At 38.2% G+C, this 25,220-nt stretch overlaps 1 pseudogene; it reads left to right on the top strand.

Moving 5' to 3' along the window:
- On the top strand, positions 991 to 1,919 carry LOC102181006 (annotated as a pseudogene).

Genomic DNA, 25,220 nt, shown 5'->3' with positions numbered 1-25,220 from the left:
CATAGATCCAATCTACTAAATGTCCACTCTGCCTCCTCTCTTGACTGTCTAATATCTGAGAAGACTGCTGAAGCAAATCCATTATCTGGATTCCTTTATTCCATTATCTGGGGCCTCAGAAGAGAAGTATGACGTAGGGCGGTTAATCTAAGTCTGAGTGGAAACTTAGAAATCTGTCATTGTTAAAGATTTCCTTCCAATGACTTTTATTTTGGAGACATATCCACTGGGTGACTTTTTCCTGACACATTTAGGATTTCTATATTACAGTAGAGAATAACAGTTCAAGGAACCAGCTGACACAAACTAGGATAGGGTGATTTTATGGGGCTTGAAAAAAGACAAAGTCTTTCCCAACAGGAGGGAATCCTCTAAGAGTGGGGGGGTGTGGCATTTTACAAGTCAACAGGTAGCATTGATTTTACTGTATTTCCTAGGTTTTAGAAAGATCTTGGTTATAATCCCTGCTTTTTCAATTCAGGTATGGATAAGGTATGATTTAGATAAGGTATGATTTGGATAAGATTTTAAAAATTATTTCTACTCTGAATTCAACCAGTAAAATAGGGATTTTATAAAGAAGTATTCTATGTGAAACACACATACTGGCATATGGTAAAAATTTACTTTACACTGTTCTATACATCTGGGTCTCTTTTGCTGTCTCTATGGGGAGGGTGTTGGGAGGGGTGTTCAGGATTGGGAATATGTGTACACCTGTGGCGGATCTATGTTGATGTATGGAAAAACCAATACAATATTGTAAAGTAAAGTAAAATTAAACTAAATTAAAAAAAAAACACAGAAAACTTACTTTAAAGTAAGTTACCTATTTTTATTAACTTGTTTTTAAAAATCTCCTGAATTATGTTAGCATGGCTTAGTAAGTTTACTTTCAGAGACAAATCTCAGTGTTATACATGGATAATCCCCTTTTCTGTGTCTTCCCTTTGTGTTTTCTCCTAAAGGTCACTTAAAAGAAGAAGAAAAATGAGAAACTACACAAAAATAACAGAATTTATCCTCCTGGGACTCTTGGATGACCCACAACTTCAGGTTGTGATCTTTGTCTTTCTGCTCATCACCTACATGCTCAGCATAACTGGGAACTTGACCATTATCACACTGACCCTGCTGGATACACCTCCAGACCCCCATGTATTTCTTCCTCAGGAGTTTCTCCATATTGGAAGTTTCATTCACAACTGTCACTATTCCCAAGTTCTTGGCCACCATTATTACAGGAGATAAAACCATTTCTTTTAATGATTGTATGACTCAGTTATTTTTTTTCATTTTCTTGGGAGTCACTGAGTTTTACCTGCTATGTCCTATGACCGTTACATTGCCATCTGCAAACCGCTGCATTACATGACCATCATGAATCACAGAGTCTGCACACTGCTTGTCTTGGCCTCTTGGCTGATGTCATTCTTAATTATATTCCCATTACTCATGTTCTTCATACAGCTTGATTACTGTAAGTCCAATGTTATCAACCATTTTACTTGTGATTATTTCCCTTTATTATACCTTTCTTGTTCAGACACCAAATTCCTAGAGATACTGGGGTTTTCCTGTGCTGTGTTTATTCTATTGTTCACTTTAGCATTAATAATTCTGTCCTACACATATGTCATCAGAACAATTTTGAGGATCCCTTCTACCACTCAGAGGACAAAGGCCTTTCCACGTGTTCGTCCCACATGATTGTCATCTCCATCTCTTATGGCAGCTGCATTTTCATGTATGTGAATCCATCTGCAAAAGACAGGGTCTCTTTGAGCAAGGGAGTAGCTGGGCTAAATACCTCAGTAGCACCCATGCTGAACCCCTTTATCTACACTCTTAGGAATCAACAAGTCAAGAGAGCCTTCATGGATATGGCAAGGAAGACTATGTTTTTCTCAAGGAAATGAAGATATAAAAGTCCTGTTTCATGAATTAGAGGCATATGAATGAAGAACAATTAAATTAAAATCCAGCTTTTTCAAAATTTATTAATATCCACACAGCCTCCCTAGAATCATTTTCATCATTTATATGTCAATTGTTTACTAAGGATATTTGCATATGTGTATTTCATATTTGCCATTTAAATTTGAACTCTTCATGCTACTGCTGTTGCTAAGTCACTTCAGTCGTGTCCGACTCTGTGCGACCCCATAGATGGCAGCCCACCAGGTTCCCCGGTCCCTGGGATTCTCCAGGCAAGAACACTTGAGTGGGTTGCCAGTTCCTTCTCCAATGCATGAAAGTGAAAAGTAAAAGTGAAGTCGCTCAGTCGTGTCCAACTCTTCTCAACCCCATGGACTGCAGCCTACCAGGCTCCTCCATCCACGGGATTTTCCAGGCAAGAGTACTGGAGTGGGGTGCCATTGCCTTCTCCGGAACTCTTCATATATGTACATATATATGCATATACATTTTTGTCTATTCAGATTGCAAACCTTCTCTCATGAACTTTTCTTCTGGTGAAATTTCAAAATGCAAGACACAATAGCATTTAGTGATTTCACCAGAATTACTCTTTTCAGTAATTGAGTAAATATTGTATCATGTTTAACCTTATTTTTTATTACCACACAAGGACAATAAACATAATCTGACAGTCTCATTAGAATATTGCATATACTCTCCTTTCCATATTGTGGCCAATTTAGTAACTACGTGAAAAACAGTACAACTTAAAAGAATAATGTAATTAAATTTTCTTGAGAAATCAAATAACTTTTCTTATTACTGAGTTTAACATTTTCTGTCCTGTATAATTTATCAACTCCAAGACTACTATAATGAAGAAAACTATGAAAGCTATTAAGGAAAACAATGAAATAGCCTCCACTTCTTGGGGAACTCAAAAATTAACATATGTATCATAACAATTCTTTTAAAATGCCTGAAGAAATTATCAATTAAAAAAATACACAACGTGAGAGTTGCAAGCTAAATTTTATTTGGGGCAATATGAGGATTGCAATCTGGGAGACAGACATCAGATATCTGTGAGAAACAGATCTAAACAGGTATAAGGGAAGGACAGTATATATATGTGATTTGGTAAAGGGGAGAACATGTATTCAAGCACATTGTTTTTGTAGAAAGTTTCTGCTGTCTCATGAAACCTCTGCTAGTTATGAGAAACAATGGTCACCATGAAGAATTTTAGTGTTTTTCTTGATATGAGGAGAATTCAGAATTGGGCTCATAAAATCAGCTCCTGAGACTATTTAACTATCTGAAGACCTGTCCTGCCAGTTTTCCCAGAGCACAAAGTGCCTCACTCCTGCTCTCCACACTGAACTCCTTCAGGCTGTGTCGAACATCAGCAGCTGCACAGCACATGATTTAATCCTTGTAGAGGCAGATGGCAAGCACTCATGGCAAGTGCCAATATGTAGCTGACAAAATAAATATTACTGGATACCAATGATGGCTGCATTTACTGTGGTCAGTTGTATATTTAAATAAAAGCTTGATGTTAAGCTGATCTTTTGATAATCAATAGCTAAGGGGTGTTATAACTTTCTCATATTTGTGACTATTCTGAGATAATAGCTTGTACATACAATTCATTTAATTGCCTCTTTAAGTGATATACCTACTCAATAGCAGTAAAGAAGGTAACAAGAGCAAAGGTTTACCATATATAAACGTGAGGTTTTTTGTTAAAAAATGTTTATTTTAAGCATTATCATGTTGGAAAATGTACTGATTAGAATTTATATGAATAATCATGCAAGATCATGGAATTCTGGCCCTGAACAGTTTTTTCTTTTCGGCTTTCCATGAATTCAAAAATTTATATAATGATGAAAGGTACTCAAACTCATCCCTCATTTTTAAACCATTATTATACAAAGACTGTAACCATAACTCACAGGCACATTTTTCCTGATATTCACATACTATACTCAGTTGAGGAGAAGGCATTGGTAACCCACTCCATACTCTTGCCTGGAAAATCTCATGGATGGAGGAGCCTGGTAGGCTGCAGTCCACGGGGTCGCTAGGAGTTGGTCACGACTGAGCGAATTCACTTTCATGCATTGGAGAAGGAAACGGCAACCCACTCCAGTGTTCTTGCCTGGAGAATCCCAGGGACGGGAGAGCCTGACGGGCTGCCGTCTATGGGGTCGCACAGAGTCGGACACGACTGAAGCGACTTAGCAGCAGCAGCAGCATACTCAATTGAGAGTCTTAGATCCATCATTTGATGAAACACAGGAAAAACAACTTATAAAAAAATACTGAGATTTCCACTTTGTAAGGAAGTCATGCCATTACTTTCTCCTTCCCTCACGCTGAAACATTTATAATTTCTAAGATTGATTGGAAGCATGTGAAAATACTGAAGTTTAGACTTGATTGAGGATTGTGAGTTCTTATTCACTCAATAAAAATATACCATAAACAGTAGATAGGTTAGTTCTGGGAATTAAAGGAACTGTAAAAATTTTACAAAAGATATGAACGAGTCTACACTGATATTGTCAGATAATGCAGCTCTCTACATCATTCTATACAAACTCTTTTTTTTTTCTGTTTTTGCCTTTTATTTTTTTTAATTTTTTTAATTTTTTTTTATTTTTTAAATTTTAAAATCTTTAATTCTTACATGCGTTCCCAAACATGAACCCCCCTCCCACCTCCCTCCCCACAACATCTCTCTGGGTCATCCCCATGCACCAGCCCCAAGCATGCTGCACCCTACGTCAGACATGGACTGGCGATTCAATTCTTACATGACAGTATACATGTTAGAATTCCCATTCTCCCAAATCATCCCACCCTCTCCCTCTCCCTCTGAGTCCAAAAGTCCGTTATACACATCTGTGTCTTTTTTCCTGTCTTGCATACAGGGTCGTCATTGCCGTCTTCCTAAATTCCATATATATGTGTTAGTATACTGTATTGGTGTTTTTCTTTCTGGCTTGCTTCACTCTGTATAATCGGCTCCAGTTTCATCCATCTCATCAGAACTGATTCAAATGAATTCTTTTTAACGGCTGAGTAATACTCCATTGTGTATATGTACCACAGCTTTCTTATCCATTCATCTGCTGATGGACATCTAGGTTGTTTCCATGTCCTGGCTATTATAAACAGTGCTGCGATGAACATTGGGGTACATGTGTCTCTTTCAATTCTGGTTTCCTCAGTGTGTATGCCCAGCAGTGGCCAAAGAACTAAATAGACGTTTCTCCAAAGAAGACATACGGATGGCTAACAAACACATGAAAAGATGCTCAACATCACTCATTATTAGAGAAATGCAAATCAAAACCACAATGAGGTACCACTTCACACCAGTCAGAATGGCTGCGATCCAAAAATCTGCAAGCAATAAATGCTGGAGAGGGTGTGGAGAAAAGGGAACCCTCCTACACTGTTGGTGGGAATGCAAACTAGTACAGCCACTATGAAGAACAGTGTGGAGATTCCTTAAAAAATTGCAAATAGAACTACCTTATGACCCAGCAATGTAAGAATTGAATTGCCAGTCCATGTCTGACGTAGGGTGCAGCTTGCTTCGGGCTGGTGCATGGGGATGACCCAGAGAGATGTGACGTAGGGTGCAGCTTGCTTCGGGCTGGTGCATGGGGATGACCGAGAGAGATGTTGTGGGGAGGGAGGTGGGAGGGGGGTTCATGTTTGGGAACGCATGTAAGAATTAAAGATTTTAAAATTTAAAAAATAAAAATAAATAAATAAATAAATAAATAAATAAATAGCTCTGCTGGGGAAAAAAAAATAAAGTAATATTTTACCCTATGCTTGTCTGAATTTCTCATAGAATTTTTGTTTTAAAACTCCAATTTACTGATTGAAGCCAGGCTAAAATTATTTTTAAAAAGCTAATCCAAATCATGGGCTTTCCTAATGACTCAGTAGTAAAGAATTCACCTGCATTGCAGGAGACTCAGGTCCATTCCTGGGTTGGGAAGGTCCGCTGGAGAAAAAAATGGGAATACACTCCAGAATTCATGCCTGGGAAATCACACAGACAGAGAAGCCTGGCGGGCTACAGTTCATGAAGTTGCAGGAGTGGACTTAGCAGCTAAATGATAACAATCCAAATCGTGCACTCTGAATGGGAAGAGCAGGGATTTTAACATAGGCTTTTCTAAGCGTTTCAAATACCAAAATAAAAATGATACCTATTGACTTTTTAAAATCCTTTCCCATTGAGAAAATCCTCATCTTTTCTTCAAACCCAGTAAAATTGCATTATTTCCTAATCTTTCACCTAATTCCTTTTTTTTTAATGTACTAGTTAATTTAGTAAATCCAGGTATGTCAGAAAAAAATCACTCAGATGGGTCCATCCAAAATGAAAGTCATTAGAGTAAAATCTTTCACAATGCGACAAATTTCTAAGTTTTCATTAAGAAAACTTTCACCTTCCCAACCTCCTACTCCTCATCTGGAGCCACAGGAAATACATTCATTGTCGTGACCTCCTCAGGTATTAGGGCTGGGGTCCCTGAACTCCATGATCTAATGTCTGATGATCTGAGGTGGAGTTGATGCAGTAGCAATAAAAATAAAGTTCACCATAAATGTCACACTTCTTGAATAATCCTGAAACCACCTTCTACTCTGGTCCATGGAAAAATAGTATTCCAGGAAACTGGACCCTGGTGCCAGAAATGTTGGGGATATCTTTAAAAAGTCCAGAGTACAGAAGAGGCAGAGTGGATCTTTAGTAGACTGTAATTAATGATATGTGTCATCGGCTAAAGTAAAACAAAATATTATCTTCCAGGAAACATTTTTTTTCCTTCAAAATTTCTCCCATCTAAATGATATTAATGCTCTCTTTCTCTCTCCCTCTCCCTATCGTCTTTCTATATATACATATATATAGCTTTCTGCCAGGAACCAGCATGAGGAATCCCACCCGTGGCAAAGGTCATGAGGAAGGAAGCCTGACAAAACGCAAGGGCGTGATCAGGCTTCAGGGGTTCCCCCTGGAATTTCCTGAGCATCCACCCCCCAAAACCAGAGTCTGCCTGCTTTACTGTGTTATGCTTTCCACCTACTCTTCTGACATTACAGGGGGCTGTCCCCCCACCACCTTTTAGTAGACTGTAATTAATGATATGTGTCATCGGCTAAAGTAAAACTTTAAATTAGGGCTGGGGTCCCTGAACTCCATGATCTAATGTCTGATGATCTGAGGTGGAGTTGATGCCTTCCAGAAAATCTGGAAAAAGTTAATTTAGAGCTTTTAGATAATAAATCTCCTGGGCATAATAAGACTGTTTCAATCCAAAACCCCCCCTGATGGCTTTCTAGCCTGCCTGCCGGACTCTCACAGCTGCGCATGTGATTGTTTGTGGCCTCCTGACCATGAGAGGCACAGGAAGCTTAAAACATCCTAGGAATGTAGGGGTTTCCAAGGAGTCAAAATCATTAGAATAGGACTGATTAAAGGTTTCATTTGTTGAGCCAATACTTGCTGCCAAATTTTCATATCTTTTATTTGTAGATATAGTTGGTATATAGAAAAAAACAGGTAGTAGACCTGGTATTAGCAGCATTAGATCTTTGAGTTAAGCACTTTCTTTGTTGTAACCCACTGCACCTTTGTTCTACAGGAATGTAACTTTATTTAGTACTTTGAGGGTGATGCAGAGTAAAGAAAAAACACTTCTAGGGAAAAAGTTTTCTGGTTGATAGACATTTATCTAGGAAGAGAGCCATAAAAGTGTTAATAGGCCTCTTGGCCAGAAGATAATGTAAACCACCTGAGACCTTTTGTATACGGGGAGGTATGCAAAAAGAAAGCCTGGTCTCAGTGAGGGTCAGGACTGCTACCCCTGCATAACTCTGCATATTCCATTATTTCTTTATGTACAACTTAGGGCATATAAGCTGATTTTGAAAACAAAGTTGTGAGTCTTGCACCGATGCTGGGCTCCCCTATGTCGTTCTTTTCTCCCCTTCTCCAGCTGAATTCCCATCTGAAGCATGGAGGCTAGCCAAGTCTACTTACTTGCCCTGGCTTCTGAGATCCACACGAGAGGGAGCCTAAGGCGGGGCATCCTCCACTATTCAAGTGGTGCCGGTGGCCTAACGTAGATGGTGCAAACCTCTTGTCTCAAGGTTTTATTAGTTTTCCATGTAAACCAAGTTATTCAGCCTCTTTTCTCCACTAATTTTCCTACTACACTATTCTTTCCTGATCTCTTTATATTTCTAATTAAATAGTCCTTTCCCAGACTCCAACTCCGTCCCTGCTTCAAATTCCCTGGATCCACTGGGGCTGGACCCCAGCCGCTTTCTAACCTATATTTTTTTCTTTTATCTCCATTAATACTTTGTTAATAGAAAGTCATTACTACCTTGGAATAATCCAAGAAATAGCAAAGAAGGTCTTTTATTTTGTCTTTCTAAATAACATTTATGATAATAATAATGCATTAAATAATAATATTTAAAATAATGCATTTTAAAAAGACATGAAGAATTCCCCCCCTACATTAAACCAGTTCATTTTTATATCACTCATTATGAGAATACTCATTAAATAGTAAAGTTTACATTCCAGTGTCAGAAGTTTTGGCAATAGACTATTTAGTTTCAAGATACAGGTTTGCTGATCTGTAAAATGTAATGCATCATAATATGATGCATATGAAAATTCTCAGTGTTTTTTTCACTTAATAGCCTGAGACTTCTTTCACTCACTTCATTGTACAGCAAAAAGTATAGCTGCTGTCGATTTAAGGAAAATTTCTGCTGAGATGGATCATAGTCAGTGCTACAGAGACAGTATGTGATGTTCACAAGAAAATGAACTTATTTTTTCCCTAATCCTCAGGGACTAGAGGGAAAAGAAAGGTGAAGAACACTTGCAAGAAAAATAGGCATTAAAATTTCATATTCTGTAGACAAAGTATAGCAATTCAATTACATGATAGATATTTATAGACACAAAAGTCATCATTCTCAATTAACAAGCCTCTGTAATTAACAACTCTGTATCACTCTGACCTATAAACACTTTCTAAGGAGTGATCTGTCAACCATTCCTGGTATTTCCTTGGTGTAATGAAGAATTTCTAAGACATAATTTCAGACTTGCTTTCCTAAAAATCCATCCACATTTTCCCCTTAGTCCCATGGAGCTTAGGTTAACAAGCTTCGTATTCCTTTCTGTCCCTTTCTTTTTAATGAATTCTAATAAAGGGTACCACACTGTCAAATTAAGCTTGTAGCTCGTTGAATGTGAAAATTAACCTATTATATAAATAAAGGCTTGCCATCGTGCTAAATAAAATAGCTAGAAACGACTTTCAGGACATCTCTGTCAATCTAAAGTAATTTTAAGGATGGCTCTTTTAACAAAAGAGTATTATTATTCCCCAAATTTTCCAGTTTAAAGAAGCAACAATATTTAAACAATTATTAGAGACAGAGACATTGTTTTTCCTTATTTTATATAAATATGCGTGTGAGAAGCTTCCTAAATTCCACAATATAATTGGAAACATAAATTAGCCTCCTGTATTGTCTACATATACTGAATTCGTTTTTATTATCTTAAGCCTCCTAGGAAGTCATAAGCGATGCTGCAAACATATTTATCCTTAAGGCATGTTGCACCCTCAGAATTACTGCACAGCATTCCAATTGTTGATCTTTCCCTCTCACTTGACCATAATTTTTTGGTGTTATTTTTTTTGTGCAAATTTAATTTGTCACAGAAGACAACAGAACATTGGTTTAATTTAATACCTTGGGTAAATTTTTATTTTAAAAAACTTGAATTTTTTTTTCTGGAATGATTTATTCCACTCGACTGCATTTGCTGACTTCTTTTTTTTTTCTTTTAGATTTTATTTAATTAATTTATTTATTTATTTATTTAGTTTTTACTTTACAATGTTGTATTCATTTGCCATGCATCAATATGAATCTGCCACGGGTGTACACGTGTTCCCAATCCTGAACCTTCCTCCCACCTCCCTCCCCATACCATCCCTCTGGGTCATCCCAGTTCACCAGCCCCAAGCATCCTGTATCCTGCATTGAACCTAGACTGGTGATTCATTTTGTATATGATATTATACATGTTTCAATGCCATTCTCCCAAATCATCCCACCCTCGCCCTCTCCCACAGAGTCCAAAAGACTGTTCTATACATTTGTGTCTCTTTTGCTGTCTTGCATACAGGGTTATCGTTACCATCTTTCTAAATTCCATATGTATGCATTAGTATACTGTATTGGTATTTTTCTTTCTAGCTTACTTCACTCTGTATAGTTGGCTCCAGTTTCATCCACCTCATTAGAACTGATTACAACGTATTCTTTTGAATGGCTGAGTAATACTCCATTGTGTATATGTACCACAGCTTTCTTATCCATTCATCTGCTGATGGACATCTAGGTTGCTTCCATGTCCTGGCTATTATAAACAGTGCTGCGATGAACATTGGGGTACATGTGTCTCTTTCAATTCTGGTTTCCTCAGTGTGTATGCCCAGCAGTGGGATTGCTGGGTCATAAGACAGTTTTATTTCCAGTTTTTAAAGGAATCTCCACACTGTTCTCCATAGTAGCTGTACTAGTTTGCATTCCCACCAACAAGGCTGACTTCTAATATCATGTAAGAACTTCATCATAACTAAATGGAAACATACTCATAAGAAGAATCAATTTAGATTATTTTCAGATTATTGCTTTAAGATAGCCTTTTAATAATCTTACAATTAGTTCAAAATTCTGTTTCTCTGATTCTTCTGGGGAAAAAATGACCTTACATTTTTCCTAATAAAAAAGGGAAGTCAAATCAAGTAGGTCAGTTCAAAGCACCAACCAGTATGAATAGGAATAATGAGGAAAAATAGTTATCACCAAAAATCACTCTCAAAGTTTGTAGGTTTTCATAGAGATATTCTATTTCTCTCCTGATTGTCTCAGTTTGTTAACTAGTATCTATATTTGAAGATAATTTTAACTTTAAAAGGAAAAAAAAGTGTCATAATAAGATGGCATCAGGACTTAATTTTAATTTATAATGTGTTTCATTATATGGCTTTGCATTCTGAGAGAAATGCATTAAAAATACAACTCTCTTGAGTTTTAGGGTTTTTTATTTTTCCACTATGAAAATGAGTATAATATTTCATGAAATAATTCTGTTGTTGTTGTTAAGTCCCTCAGTTGTGTCAGACTCATTGCAACCCCATGGACTGCAGCATGCCAGGCTTCCCTGTCCTTTACCATCTCCCAGAGCTTGCTCAAACTCATGTCCATTGAGTCAGTGATGCTCATCCTCTGTTGTCTCCATCTCCACCTGTGTTCAATTTTTCTCAGCATCAAGGTGTTTTCTAATGATCGGCTCTTTGCATGAGGTGGCCAAAGTATTGGAGCTTCAGCTTCAGCATCAGTCTTTCCAATGAATATTCAGGATTGATTTCCTTAAGGATTGACTGGTTTGATCTTGTAGTCCAAGGGACTCTCAAGAGTCTTCTTCAACACCACAGCTCAAAAGCATCAATTCTTGGGCACTCAGCTTTCTTTGTGATCCAACTCTCACATCCATAAAGGACTATTGGAAAAGAACATAGCTTTTGACTATATGAACTTTTGTCAGCAAAGTAATGTCTCTGCTTTTTAATACGCTGCCTAAGTTTGTCATAGTTTTTCTTCCAAGAAGCAAGCATCTTTTAGTTTCGTGGCTGCGGTTGCCAAGCGCAGTGATTTTGAAGCCCAAGCAAATAAAGTCTATTGCTGTTTCCAGTGTTTCCCCATCTATTTGCCATGACCAACCTAGATAGCATGTTGAAAGTCAGGGACATTACTTTGCCGACTAAGGTCCATCTGGTCAAGGCTATGGTTTTTCCAGTGGTCATGTATGGATGTGAGAGTTGGACTGTGAAGAAAGCTGAGCACCGAAGAATTGACGCTTTTGAACTATGGTGTTGGAGAAGGCTCTTGATGGCATTCTAACATGTATACAATCATGTAAGAATCGAATCGCCAGTCTATGTCTGATGCAGGATACAGCATGCTTGGGGCTGGTGCATGGGGATGACCCAGAGAGATGTTATGGGGAGGGAGGTGGGAGGGGGGTTCATGTTTGGGAACGCATGTAAGAATTAAAGATTTTAAAATTAAAAAAGAAAAAAAAGAAGAGCATGAGAAATAGGCTAGACGCAAATAGACTATGTTGCATAATATCTATGTGAACATATCTAAACATGACAAATTTTGGAAGAGATTTCCTGTCAGGATTTCTCTGAAGAATAGTCTTTTTTACTTCTTATTGACTGAAATACTGGGAATGAATCTTATGTACAAATGTTACACTTTCTTTTATCATATAATAAAATGTCTCCATAAAATGTCTCTTTGAAAATAGGTCAATTCTCCAAGATGGACTAAAAATTTCTAATGACTACTCCTAATACTTAACAAGAGACAAACTCTATGATGCATAAACTAATAGAATTACTAAAAGATAGATGAACACACTATCCCAGTTGGAGACATCAAGACCTATTTATCAGAAAGGAATATATCCAGTAGGTAGAAAATCAGTAAGACATAGATGAACTCAGCAAAGTTATCAACCAACTGGTTAAAATTGACACCTATTTTGGGCTTCCCTGGTAGCTAAAGGGTAAAAAATCTGCCTGCAATGCAGAAGACATGGGTTCAATCCCTGGATCAGGAAGATGCCCTGGAGGAGGAAATGGTAAACCACTCTGGTATTCTTGCCTGGGAAATGCCATAGACAGAGGAGCCTGGTGGGTTACAGTCTTTGGGGTCACAAAGAGTCATACATGAATGAGCAACTAACACACATCGAGTTAATTCACAAATTAACAGAAAAATCTGTATTTCTCAAGCACACACAAAATATTTACTAAGACAGACCACAATCTGGGCCTCAGACACAGCAAACAAATTTTAAAAATAGAAATAATGCAGTATCTACTCTAAGACCAGATTAGAATGGAATTAAACTAGAAATCAATTACACACACACAAAAATAACTAAATAATCCTCAAATACATGCAGATTAAACAACATGCTTTTAAATAACCTATGAAACATGGAAGGAATGTGAGTATAAATTGTTAAATACTGTGAAATGATAAAGAAAATACAGCTTATCAAAATTTGTGGGATATGGCAAAAACAGTGTTGAAAGATAAATTTATAGCACTGAATAAACATATTAGAAAGGAAGAAATATCTAAAATTGAAAATCTAATTTGCCACCTCAGGGAACTAGGAAAAGAAACATTAAATGCAAGATAAACAGATCATATAGAATAAACCTATGTGACTTTGGGTAGAGCATTGTTTAAGAAATAACAACAAAAGTGTGATCCATGACATAAATGAACATAATTAAAATTTAAAACTCCTGCCTTGTAAGGGAAATAATGAGAGAATTATAAGGCAAGCTACAGAATGAGAGAAGTGTTTGCAAAAGAAACATCTGACAAAGCACTGCTATGCAAAATATGCAAAGAATACTTAAAATTAAGCAATAAGAAAACAAACAACCCAGTTAACAAATGGACAATAGACCTTTGCAGACCTCTCCTCAAAGAAGATATACAGGTGGTAAACAAGCATAGGAAAAATGTTCACAGCATAAGTCATCAGTGAAATGCAAATTAAAATGAGACAAAGCACTGTGTGTTCTAAGTCACTTCAATTATGCCCACTCTTTGCGACCATGGACTATTGCCCGCCAGGTTCCTCTGTCCATGATTTTCCAGGCAAAAATACTGGAGTGGTTTGCCATTTTTTTTTCCAGAGGATCTTCTCGACCTAGAAATTGAACCCACATCTCCTGCTTGGCAGATGTATTCTTTACCACTGACCACTTGACCATCTGGGAAACACTTTCAAGTTATGTTAATAAATACATCACAGAAAAATGTATTTATATGATTATTTCTTTAAAAATGCAATTATTTGAATAAATTGGACAAAGCAAAGAATTGATTTAATTTACAGTCGTTGAATAATACGACATTGTATGAAAATTTCCTAACATCTCCTACTCGATTTAGAATGAGTGCTAGTAAATAAAGCAGGACTCAAACGTTTTAAGCTACAATGAAAAGAATAATCAAAAGAAAATAACATTGGCATGAATGTAGAGAGTGTTTTAGAATTGTATTCATGATATTGATTACAGTGAATTAAATCTTTCATCTTTTCCCTTTAATACACTTTCCACCTAAATATATTTATAAGAGGGAAAAAGGAGAAAAAGAGACAGAGAAATGAACCACACAGTGATCACAGAGTTTGTCCTCGTAGGCCTTTCTGATGATCCTGACCTTCAGATTGTGATTTTCCTCTTTTTATTTATCACATATGTATTGTTACTGGAAACCTATTATCACTCCAACCTGAGTGGACTCCCATCTCCAGACACCAATGCATTTCTTCTTCTAAAACTTCTCTTTCTTAGAAATCTCCTTTACTACTCTGTGTATCCCCAGATTTCTGGGAACAAGCATCACCAGGGACAAGACTATTTCTACAATTGTGCAGTCCAACTATTTTTCTCTATTTTCATGGGGTGACTGAATTTCACATTCTAACCTCCATGTCCGATGACCACTATGTTGTGATCTGCAAGCCCATGCATTACACAACCATTGTGAGTAGTAAGTTCTGCAGCCTGCTTTGCTCTGTTCTTGGCTGGGCAGGTTTTTGACCATCTTCCAAATGCCTTATGCTTTTCCTCCAGCTGGATTACTGTCCTTCCAATAGAAGCACAGTAATCACTTTTAGATCACTTTTTGTGTGACTGTTTTCCTCTTTTACAATTGTCTTCTTCACATTGATCATTTTGTGTGTGACTGTCTCCCCCTTTTACAATTGTCTTATTCAGATACATGACTTCCAGTGGTAATGGGATTTTTACTTTGCTTTTGTTAGTTTGCTATTCATCTTGGCATTACTGATTTTGTCCTATATGCACATTATTAGGACTTTAGAGAATTTCATCTGCTAGTCAGAGAAAAAAGGCCTTCTCTACTTGTTCCTTTCACGTGATTGTCATTTCCATCTCCTATGGAAGCTGTATATTCATGTATGCTAATCCCTTGGCCAAAGAAATGGTGTAATTAATAAAAGGAGTAGCTATTCTTAGCACCTCTGTGGCCCCCTTGTTGAACCGCTACATCTACACTCTTAAGAGACCAGCCAGTAAAAGAAGCCTTCAAAGACATGGCCTATAAAGCAATGTTTCCTGCCAATAAGTGAGATTTTGTTAAAAAATAAAGGCCACGTTAAATAGAAATTAAATTAAATCCTGAAATTCGTAAATATCTGTATAGCTATGTTTGCTATTTATAGTCTCTTAACAGGCCACATAATAGTTAACATAATAATTTCCCAATGTTTCTTTCACTTCAATGCCCAAGTTTCTCCAGTGCTTTGTTGTTGGCATTTAAAATTATAGAAAATGTTATTTCTTATGCAGAATTTTCTGGAAATGAAAAGTATTTCTTAAAGACATAGCACGATGTGAATAGATAGTTTTAATTTTGTTAATCAGTCCCTGAAAGGATCCTGCAATGCTGCATCTTACTTCAAATGTAGAGTTTCAAAATGAGTGTGTAATTTCCAGTGTATTTTCAGGCTGAATGTTGACAAGTTCCTATGGTTTAAGAATTTATATATTAACAATGATAAAGGACTAAAGAGATAAAAGTCCAAAGAGATAAAATGTACTTTAAATGTAGAGATTTTTATTTTGTAAAGTTCAGTACCTATTTTCTTTTTTCTTTTTTTCTTTTTTACTTTACAATATTGTGTTGGTTTTGCCATACATCAACACGAATTCGCCACAGGTATACACGTGTTCCCCATCCTGAACCCTCCTCCCTCCTCCCTCCCAGTACCATCACTCTGGGTCATCCCAGTGCACTAGCCCCAAGCATCCAGTATCATGCATCAAACCTGGACTGGTGATTCATTTCATACATTATATTCCCGGGAGCCACCATGGGAGATCCCACCCATGACAAGGTCATGTGGAAGAGAACTGCTAAGCAAGGCTTCAGAACTCAAGGGGCTCCCTAGGCTTTCTCAAGCAGCTACCCCAAAACCAGAATCTGTTTTACTATTTCATGTCTTTCACCAACTCCTCTGACATTAACAGGGGGCTATCCCCGACCACCTTTCTCTGGAGAAAATCAACTTAGGGCTATAGCTAATAAGTCTCCTGGACATGAGATGCATATTTCAAATCAAACCCCCTGCTAGTATTCTAGCTTGCTTGGCAGGTATATCCAGACTGTTGCAGCTATGCATATGATTATTTACAGCCTCCCAACTGTGAGAGGTCCGGAAAGCCTAAAACACAGAGCCTTTTAAAGAGTTAAAAGTTGTTAGAGTAGTTCTGGTGTAAGATTTCATTATTGGGCCAATGCTTGTTGCTAAGTTCCAATATCTCTTATCCACTGTGCACCTGGGAGTGCATTAGTTAACATAGTTAGAATGTAAGAGAAACAAGTGTAGCCTTGAAATTAACCACATCAGACTTATGAGCTAATTGGTTCTTTCTTGTAACTCACGGCAACTTTGCTCCGTGAGAAATGTAACTTGTTTAATATATTCTGAGGCTGACATAGATTAGAAATATAAAGAAAAAACATTCCAAGGAAAAATAAGTTTTCTGGTTGAACAGCCTTTACCAAAAGAGGGCCACAAAATGTTCACAGGCCTCCAAAGCCAGAAGATAATGTATGCAACATCGTCTATAGGAAAGGTTTGCAGAAAAAATCCTGGTTTCGATAAAGACAAAACAGATGTAATGTTTGGGCTGACTCTGTATGACTTTGCATCTTTCATTTCCCTCCATGTACAAGTAAAGGTATAAAAGACCATTTGAAATTTAAAAAAGAAGAAACTTGGTCACGCCACAACAATCATTTTTTCTCTCTCTCTCTCCCTCTCCCTCCCTCTCTTTTTCAGGTGGATCCCTTGGAACATAAAGGCTCCCTGCATTCACTTATCTGCCCGGGTTTCTAAGACCTGAATGGGAAGACGTTCTGCATCTTCACTCCCTCGGGAGACCAGGAGGGCACCTTGGCCTCTGTGAACAGGGCAAACTTCTTGTCTTGGAGTTTTATTGATTCTCTATGTAAACCAAGCAATATCAGCCTCTTTCTTTCCTCTATTTTCTTATCTTCAACATTCGTTCCTTCAGTTCAGTTCAGTGCTGCACTCAATATGTCAGCAAATTTGGAAAACTCAGTAGGACTGGAAATGGTCAGTTCAGTTCAGTAGCTCAGTCATGTCCAAATATTTGCTACCCCATGAATCGCAGCATGCCAGGCCTCCCTGTCCATCACCAACTCCTGGAGTTCACTCAGACTCACGTCCATCGAGTCAGTGATGTCATCCAGTGATCTCATCCTCTGTCGTCCCCTCCTTCTCCTGTCCCCAATCCCTCCCAGCATCAGTCTTTTCCAACGAGTCAACTCTTCGCATGAGGTGGCCAAAGTATTGGAGTTTCAGCTTTAGCATCCTTCCTTCCAAAGTAATCCCAGGGTTGATTGCCTTCAGAATGGACTGGTTGGATCTCCTTGCAGTCCAAGGGACTCTCAGGAGTCTTCTCCAACACCACAGTTCAAAAGCATCAATTCTTTGGCACTCAGCTTTCTTCACAGTCCAACTCTCACATCCATACATGACTACTGGAAAAACTATAGCCTTGACTAGACGGATCTTAGTCGGCAAAGTAATGTCTCTGCTTTTGAATATACTATCTAGGTTGGTCACAGCTTTCCTTCCAAGGAGTAAGCGTCTTTTAATTTCATGGCTGCAGTCACCATCTGCAGTGATTTTGGAGCCCCCAAAAAATAAAGTCTGACACTGTTTCCACTGTTTCTCCATCTATTTCCCATGAAGTGATGGGACCTGATGCCATGATCTTCGTTTTCTGAATGTTGAGCTTTAAGCCAACTTTTTCACTCTCCTCTTTCACTTTCATCAAGAGGCTTTTTAGTTCCTCTTCACTTTCTGCCATAAGGGTGGTGTCATCTGCATATCTGAGGTTATTGATATTTCTCCCAGCAATCTTGATTCCAGCTTGTGTTTCTTCCAGTTCAGCGTTTCTCATGATGTACTCTGCATAGAAGTTAAATAAGCAGGGTGACAATATACAGCCTTGACACACTCCTTTTCCTATTTGGAACCAGTCTGTTGTTCCATGTCCAGTTCTAACTGTTGCTTCCTGACCTTCATACAGATTTCTCAAGAGGCAGGTCAGGCGGTCTGGTATTCCCATCTCTCTCAGATTTTTCCACAGTTTATTGTGATCCACAGAGTCCAAGGCTTTGGCATAGTCAGTAAAGCAGAAATAGATGTTTTTCTGGAACTCTCTTGCTTTTTCAATGATCCAGAGTTGGCAATTAGATCTCTGGTTTCTCTGCCTTTTTGAAAACCAGCTTGAACATCTGGAAGTTCACGGTTCCCGTATTGCTGAAGCCTGGCTTGGAGAATTTTGAGCATTACTTTAGTAGTGTGTGAGATGAGTGCAATTGTGCTGTAGTGTGAGCATTCTTTGGCATTGCCTTTCTTTGGGATTGAAATGAAAAGTGACCTTTTCGAGTCCTGTGGCCACTGCTGAGTTTTCCAAATTTGCTGGCATATTGAGTGCAACACTTTCACGTAATCATCTTTCAGGATTTGAAACAGCTCCACTGGAATTCCATCACCTCCACTAGCTCTGTTCGTAGTGATGCTTTCTAAGGCCCACTTGACTTCACATTCCAGGATGTCTGGCTCTAGATGAGTGACCACACCATCATGATTATCCAGGTCGTGAAGATCTTTTTTGTACATTTCTTCTGTGTATTCTTGCCACTTCTTCTTAATATCTTCTGCTTCTGTTAGGTCCATGACATTTCTGTCCTTTATGGAGCCCACCTTTGCATGAAATGTTCCCTTGGTATCTCTAATTTTCTTGAAGAGATCTCCAGTCTTTCCCATTCTGTTCTTTTCCTCTATTTTTTTGCACTGATTGCTGAAGAAGGCTTTCTTATCTCTTCTTGCTATTCTTTGGAACTCTGCATTCAGATGCTTATATCTTTCCTTTTCTCCTTTTCTTTTCGCCTCTCTTCTTTTCACAGCTATTTGTAAGCCCTCCCCAGACAGTCATTTTGCTTTTTTGCATTTCTTTTCCATGGAGATGGTCTTGATCCCTGTCTCCTGTACAATGTCATGAACCTCAATGCATAGTTCATCAGGCACTCTATCTATCAGATCTAGGCCCTTAAATCTTTTTCTCACTTCCATTGTATAATCACAAGGGATTTGATTTAGGTCATACCTGAATGGTTTAGCGGTTTTCCCTAGGCGCAAGCAGCTGCCACGGCCGGGGCACTAAGCACGGCCGAGAGGAGCCACCCCATATCGGAGGTCGGGGGTGATGGTCTGGAGGAGCCACCCCATGTACGAGGCCAGGGTCGGTGGCCAGGAAGAGCAACCCACATCCAAGAAGCAGTGGCTGTGCTGGTGCAGGAGGGCCTAGAGGAGCTATCCCACGTTGAAGGTCAGGAAGGGTGGCGGTGAGGAGATACCCTTCGTCCAAGGTAAGGAGCAGCAGCTGCGCTTTGCTGGAGCAGCCACAAATAGATACCCCACGCCCAAGGTAAGAGAAACCCAAGTAAGCTGGTAGGTGTTGCAAGAGGGCATCAGAGGGCAGACACACTGAAACCATAATCACAGAAAACTAGTCAATCTAATCACACTAGGACCAAAGTCTTGTCTAAGTCAATGAAACTAAGCCATGCCCATGTGGTCACCCAAGACGGCGGGTCATGGTGGAGAGGCCTGACAGAATGTGGTCCACTGGAGAAGGGAATGGCAAACCAGTTTAGTATTCTTGCCTTGAGAACCCCATGAACAGTATGAAAAGGCAAAATGATAGGATCCTGAAAGAGGAACTCCCCAGGTTGGTAGGTGCCCAACATGGTACTGGAGATCAGTGGAGAAATAACTCCAGAAAGAATGAAGGGGTGGAGCCAAAGCAAAAACAATATCCAGTTGTGGATGTGAGTGGTGATAGAAGCGAGGTCCAATGCTGTAAAGAGCAATATGGCATAGGAACCTGGAATGTCAGGTCCATGAATCAAGGCAAATTGGAAGTGGTCAAACAAGAGATGGCAAGAGTGAACATTGACATTCTAGGAATCAGCAAACTAAAATGGACTGGAATGGGTGAATTTTACTCAGATGACCATTATATCTACTATTGCGGGCAGGAATCCCTCAGAAGAAATGGAGTAGCCATCATGGTCAACAAAAGAGTCCGAAATGCAGTACTTGGATGCAGTCTCAAAAACTACAGAATGATCTCTGGTCGTTTCCAAGGCAAACCATTCAATATCACCGTAACCCAAGTCTATGCCCCAACAAGTAATGCTGAAGAAGCTGAAGTTGAACAGTTCTATGAAGACCTGCAAGACCTTTTAGAACTAACACTGAAAAAAGATGTCCTTTTCATTATAGGGGACTGGAAGGCAAAAATAGGAAGTCAAGAAACACCTGAAGTAACAGGCAAATGTGGCCTTGGAATGCGGAATGAAGCAGGGCAAAGACTAATAGAGTTTTGTCAAGAAAATGCACTGGTCATAGCAAACACCCTCTTCCAACAACACAAGAGAAGACTCTACACATGGACATCACCAGATGGTCAACACCGAAATCAGATTGATTATATTCTTTGCAGCCAAAGATGGAGAAGCTCTATATAGTCAGCAAAAAACAAGACTGGGAGCTGACTGTGGCTCAGATCATGAACTCCTTATTCTTTCCTTATCTCTCTCTAAATCATCCACTGACGCCGTTTTTCCTTCAGGTTCCCTGGATCCTGTGGGGGCTGGACCCAGGCATGATATTATATATGTTTTAATGCCATTCTAAAGTAAATACTTATCATATTATTCTATCACTTTTGAAAAATATTTATATTCAAATAATTCAGAGTAAATGCAATAAAACTAAATCACTGCCACTTTCCTGAATTTAGTGATCATATTTATGACAATTGTTTTTCATTCTTGGTGAATGTTCACAAACCTCCAATTTTTAGGGTCTTTTTGAAATTTATTTTGTTTATTTGATTGGGTTATTTTCTCTTTCTTCATGTCCCTTGTAAATTGGTTGTTATCTACACATTTGACAAAACAGTCACCTCTCCCTGAGGATGGATTTGGTTAGGGGAAACCATAATCATTCGGTCCATCTAGAGTTTCTGGGAGCCTCTCAGAGAATGTGTCTTTCTAAGGATGTGTCTTTCTAAAGATGTGTCTCCTCAGATTTGTGTTTGGAGATTCCTTGGTAAACTGAGTGAAGGTGGGAAGGATGTGTCTTTCTAAAGATGTGTCTCCTCAGATTTGTGTTTGGAGATTCCTTGGTAAACTGAGTGAAGGTGGGAAACATTTCTACTTTGATTCCATTGTATCCCTGTTTTTGTATAGTGCCTAAAGATAGCAGGTCTGCAAAAAATATTTGTGGAATGAATAACAGTGATTCAGTCAATAGATTATTTTTGTCAGTTCTAATATTAGATTAAAAGAAATCTGAATTGTAAAATCTTGTAAAATTCCTAGATTTTATTCTTTCTTTAATTCCTGGGACCCAGTTTAACAATTAGATAAAAAGGGACACTTGGATAATAGATCCTTCTCAACAACCTGTCCCATTATTTCTATCAAAAAATAATCTAAGAAGATTCTTGGAAAAGACTGACAATTTTAATGAACATTTTTTCAAAGTTTCTCATCTCTCTTTATGGGAATTCACTTAGCACCATCTTTTATCTCATTCCTCTTTTATTGTTCTCAATTTCATGTTTTTGAATAATTCATTTTGTACTTAATAGATTTGGGGGCTACTTTATGGAGACATTTTATTATATAAGAAAGGAAATTGTAATGTTTACATGTAAGATTCATTCATCTTAGTATTTCAGCCAGCTAGGTAAAAAAAAAAAAAAAAAATGCTTTTCAGAGAAATGCTTATTTAGGAAATTCAAGAAACCACTGCCGTGGCTTTTGCACATTTAGATATCTTCACATAGATACTATGCAAAATATTGCATATGCCTCTGGCTCATGTCTTCCTATCCCTATGGGCATTGTCTGGCATGTTTTCTGTTTCAGTAGTGGTACAAATGTTGATAACATGTTTATAATCCTCAGTGTATTTTCCTCTTCACGCTGGTTGGTACATTTGATTCACTGGAGTATTTCCAATGAGCCTTGGGCATATGTGGTGGATAAAGCAACACTTGTCTCATGCAGGTTAAATTCCACATAGAAATCATGTCCATAAAGGACCACATTAACTCCATATCTGCTTCCTTTCACTATGTTTGCTCTCATGGTTAAATGGAAAATGTATCCAAATATTTTCTATAGTAACAATAGAAATACAATAATTTCAAATGTATTGAGAAAGAATAACTCTCTAGAAGTGCTGGGGTGCTTAAATGAAAACTGAAGCAGTTTCCAATATATTATTTGCAATTTCAGCTGGCTGATGTGATGCATTGTGTGATAAGAAGAGGTAAGATTGCAAAGTAAAAGGAAATGAATCTTTTCTAAGCACTGATTTATTAGTTCTTAGCTCAGTTTTTTATCAGGTTCAGATGAATAATTGGAGTTGCCATTTCTTTCTGATGTATATCAAGGATTATGAAAAATGAACGTGTTTACATTTCCTGTTTGTCATAAGAATATATTTTTTCATTAGTTTTCAGAATATTATTCTCTAAGTTTGGTCTTCCTTACTGAATAAAGGTTTGCAAAGTAACACAAGCTTCTGTTTTAGACAAAGAGTTTAGAATTCTAATTTGACCATTAACTAGCTGTATGATTTTGTTCAAATTATTTAACCTCTTAGTGTCAGTTTCTTCAAACTTAACATAGTGTTATTATAATGAGTAAAGGAGATAAGTACATCAACTGCAACATTGTCCCTTAAATGAGGTTCTTCATAAATAGTTACTATTGTTTTATAGTGACACCATCTTACTTAAATGTGATAACTGATTTTATTTTTAGGAATAATGAAGAGAACAATATTTATGTGACTAAAAGCTTTAAAAATTTTATATGATTTAATTTTACTTGTAAATTAAATAAGCCCTCACAATAACTCAATGAACCATTGTCCTCATTTTCATAGTGGGGGAAAGGGGTAAGCACAGAATCCAAACCAAAAGTTCAGAGAGGATTATATTTTTAACAAATTTCTCTTGGAATGAAAAGCCCCAATAATCTCACACATTATAAATTAACTCCTGAGTAGTTCAGTTGCTCAATCATGTCCAATTCTTTGGGACCCCATGGACTACAGCATGCTAAGCTTCCTGTCCATCACCAACTTACGGAACTTGCTCAAACTCAAGTCCACTGAGTTGGTGATGCCATCCAACAATTTCATCCTCTGTTTTCCCCTTCTCCTCCTATCTTCAATCTTTCAAAGCATCAGGGTCTTTCCCAATAGGTCAGTTATTCATATGAGGTGGCCAAAGTACTGGAGCTTCAGCTTCAGTATCAGTCCTTCCAATGAATATTCAGGACTGATTTCATTTAGGATGGACTGGTTGGATCTCCTTGCAGTCCAAGACACTCAACAGTCTTCCCCACATCACGGTTCAAGAACATCAATTCTTCAGTGCTCAGCTTTCTTTATAGTCCAACTGTGAAATCTGTACATGACTATGGAAAACCTTAGCTTTGACTAGACAGACATTTGTTGGGAAAATAATGTCTCTGCTTTTTAATATGCCATCTAGGTTGGTCATAGTTTTTCTTCCAAGGAGTAAGCATCTTTTAATTTCGTGGCTGCAGTCATAATCTGCACTGATTTCTGAGCCCCCAAAAATAAAGTCTGTCACTTTTTCCATTGTTTCCCCATCTATTTGCCATGAAGTGATGAGGCCGGATGCCTTGATCTTTACTCTTTTGAGTGTTGAGTTTTAAGCCAGCAATTTCACTCTCCTCTTTCACTTTCATCAAGAAGCATGTTAGTTCTTCTTTGCTTTCTGCCATAAGGGTGGTGTCATCTGCATATCTGAGGTTATTGATATTTCTCCTGGCAATCCTGATTCCAATTTGTGCTTCATGTAGCCCAGCATTTCAGATAATGCAATCTGCATATAAGTTAAATAAGCAGTGACAGTGTACAGCCTTGATGTACTCCTTCTCCTATTTGAAACCAGTCTGTTGTTCCATGTCTGGTTCTAACTGTTGCTACTTGAACTGCATACATTCCTCAGGGGGCAGGTAAGGTGGTCTGCTATTCCCATCTCTTGAAAAATTTTCCACAGTTTGCTGTGATCTACACAGTCAAAAGCTTTGGCATAGTCAATAAAGCAGAAGTAGATGCTTTTCTGGGACTCTCTTGCTTTTTCCATGATCCAGCGAGTGTTGGCAATTTGATCTCTGGTTCCTCTGCCTTCTCTAAATCCACCTTGAACATCTGGAAGTTCATGGTTCATGAACTGTTGAAGCCTAGCTTGGAGAATTTTGTGCTTTACTTTGATAGCATGTCAGATGAGTACAACTGTGGGGTAGTATGAGCATTTTTGCATTGCCATTTTTTTGGGATTTAATGATGTTCCTGATGTTCAAGCTGGTTTTAGAAAAGGCAGAGGAACCAGAGATCAAATTGCCAACATCCGCTGGATCATCGATAAAGCAAGAGAGTTCCAGAAAAACATCTATTTCTGCTTTATTGACTATGTCAAAGCCTTTGACTGAGTGGATCACAATAAACTGTGGAAAATTCTGAGAGAGATGGGAATACCAGACCACCTGATCTGCCTCTTGAGAAATCTGTATGCAAGTCAGGAAGAAACAGTTAGAACTGGACATGGAACAACAGACTGGTTCCAAAAAGGAAAAGGAGTACATCAAGGCTGTCTATTGTCATCCTGCTTATTTAACTTCTATGCAGAGTACATCATGAGAAACGCTGGACTGGAAGAAACACAAGCTGGCATCAAGATTGCCAGGAGAAATATCAAAAACCTCAGATATGCAGATGACACCACCCTTATGGCAGAAAGTGAAGAGGAGCTAAAAAGCCTCTTGATGAAAGTGAAAGTGGAGAGTGAAGAAGTTGGCTTAAAGCTCAACATTCAGAAAACAAAGATCATGGCATCAGGTCCCATCACTTCATGGGAAATAGATGGAGAAAC

This window comes from Capra hircus, chromosome 5 (assembly GCF_001704415.2).
Source record: "Capra hircus breed San Clemente chromosome 5, ASM170441v1, whole genome shotgun sequence".
Classification (NCBI taxonomy): Eukaryota; Metazoa; Chordata; class Mammalia; order Artiodactyla; family Bovidae; genus Capra; species Capra hircus.
The sequence above is the reverse complement of the archived record's forward strand: the minus strand, read 5'-3'. Positions and strand labels throughout refer to the sequence as shown.